This window comes from Mus caroli, chromosome 11 (assembly GCF_900094665.2).
Source record: "Mus caroli chromosome 11, CAROLI_EIJ_v1.1, whole genome shotgun sequence".
Taxonomy (NCBI): domain Eukaryota; kingdom Metazoa; phylum Chordata; class Mammalia; order Rodentia; family Muridae; genus Mus; species Mus caroli.
In genome coordinates, this window is record NC_034580.1 from 89,352,501 (window position 1) to 89,354,738 (window position 2,238).

Here is a 2,238-nt window from a genome sequence, read left to right on the forward strand (position 1 = left end):
CTCCTGCTACCCCGGCACTGATCCGGCCGGATGAGGCCTGTGGCCCTACTCAGGCCGGTTTCTGCTTCCCTAACTAATGCAGTCTCAGGTCCCGCCTCTCTTAAATTCTTAAAGTCGCTCTTAAATTCTTTACTTAAAAAGAGATTTTCAAAAGTAAACCAAGTTTCACAGCACACACATTAATTAAGCATCTATCATGCACAAATATCTCTACAATATTCTGTAGTTCTCTGGGAGCCTGTGCCTGCCTCCAGACAGGTCAGAACTCCAACAGAGGACTAACAAGACATACAAAAGCACACAGTGCAAAGAGCAGGGGTCAAGCCTAAGAACGGGGAAACACACCCAGAAGGAGACTGGGTCTGCAGTTCTGAGTTTTCTGTGAGACAGTTGGGACCAGCAATTACCCAGGCACATAAGCATCTGAGCCTAACAGTCAGCTCTGCCCTGGGCAAAACATTCAGAGTGTAAATGACAATTTTTTATACTTTTGTATTGAGAGAGAGAGAACACGCTGCCTCATGCCCCGTTTCTGGCTGCAGAGGTAAACAGAGCTAGCTACCTGGTTGAGCATATCTCTAGGATGCTCCTTTATAGTTCTGGAACAATGTCACCACAGGCAGCTCCTCCTGTGCCTTCCTCCCTCCCCACCTGTCACTCCCTGGCTCACAGTTCCAGAGATTACAGCTCATGGCCAGCTGGGTTTTTATCAAACAGCACAGCAGGGAGTGTGGAAAGGTGAAGCTGTTCCAATCAGGGCACCTAGGAAGCAGATTAGAAAAAGGATCCAGGGTTTCTATGTCCCCTTGAAAGGCACACCCCCAGTGACACCCCTCCCTCCAGTTAAGCTCACCTCTCCACATTTCCACTACTTCCCATCAGGGCTATGAGCTCCCGTTCCTCCCTCGTGGGTATGTGTACCACAAACACTTTTGCACTTAGTCTGTAATTGTTGAACTGTCATCCCCTAGGGAAGCAAATCTGCCTTGTCTCATTTGTAGTCTGAGTACCGAACATGACACCAGGTACGTATGTATACATTCCCAGCTAATGTAGACTAAATGAATGGAATGACTGAGAGCTCTGAGGAGCTTCTCAGAAATCACACATGCATGCATGCATGTGCATGCATTCGGTCCAACAGTTGTGCAAATTTCCAGGCACTGGTAGTCATGTGCAAGCTGAGTCTGGAGACAATGGTGCTCTGGAGAGAGGGAAGAATGGCTGGTCTGGAACTATCGCAAATCACCACTTCTTAGTGGCGAACATGCCCATACTCAGTCATTAATGCCATGTCCTGTCTGTCCTAGATCCACATTATTTACACCTTAGGCAACCAACACTTCCCCAGGGTCCCACTACTGATGGTAAAGCCCTGGTTTCACACGCAGGCAGTGTGGTGTCAGATCCAGGATCTCAACCCCTTCAGAATAACCTTCCAGTTTGTGATCTAGCCATCAATCCCCACGCCATGGGTCCCAAAAGATTTGCCATGTTTTCCAGCCAGGCCTGGAATTACATGGCATTAACTTTACTTTTATAGTCAGTGCCAAGACCCGACCTGCAAGATCTGTGACTCCTGTGAACCAGGAGGCCAGAGGTCCTCTGATAGAGGCCTTGGGGAGGAATGTTTGAGACAGGAGCAATGGCCCATGTGACACATAGAAGGGACCTATGTGAGCCTCCCAAAGGACCTATATGTGCCTCCCAAAGTCTTTTGAAGAAAATACAGCATAGAGCCCAAACTGCCTGGAATAAAATGTCTTAGAAGGACCCCGGTAGGGCATTTTTAAAGCTGAAGTTCCACCAACCCACTTAGAATGATGTCCCCACAGCCTCTCTAGCTAGCAACACAGGGTATGTCTGAATAAGGAATACACTCAAATTACTTATTGGTTCTCAGAGGAACTGTCACCCACAAGCTGTCAGCCTGTGTTTCAGAGAAGCCCAGACTAAAAATACCAGCAGTACTCTTAGCCTTTGAGATTCCTTCAGTATTAGAGTTAGGATAGCAAAAATAATAGGGAAATTTGCACTTACTTCAAGATAAGACCTTGTTGTATATATATATACCTATCTATAACCCTCCCAACAAAGTCCCTGTTATTATTCTAGTTTGTATGGCTGAATAACCATTGGACTAGAAAGATTGCCTCTGAGCAAACCCACCACTGTGTACTGCACCTATATGCCCAAAAGAAAAGAAATAAACAACAAATTAATAGCTACAGTCATCCT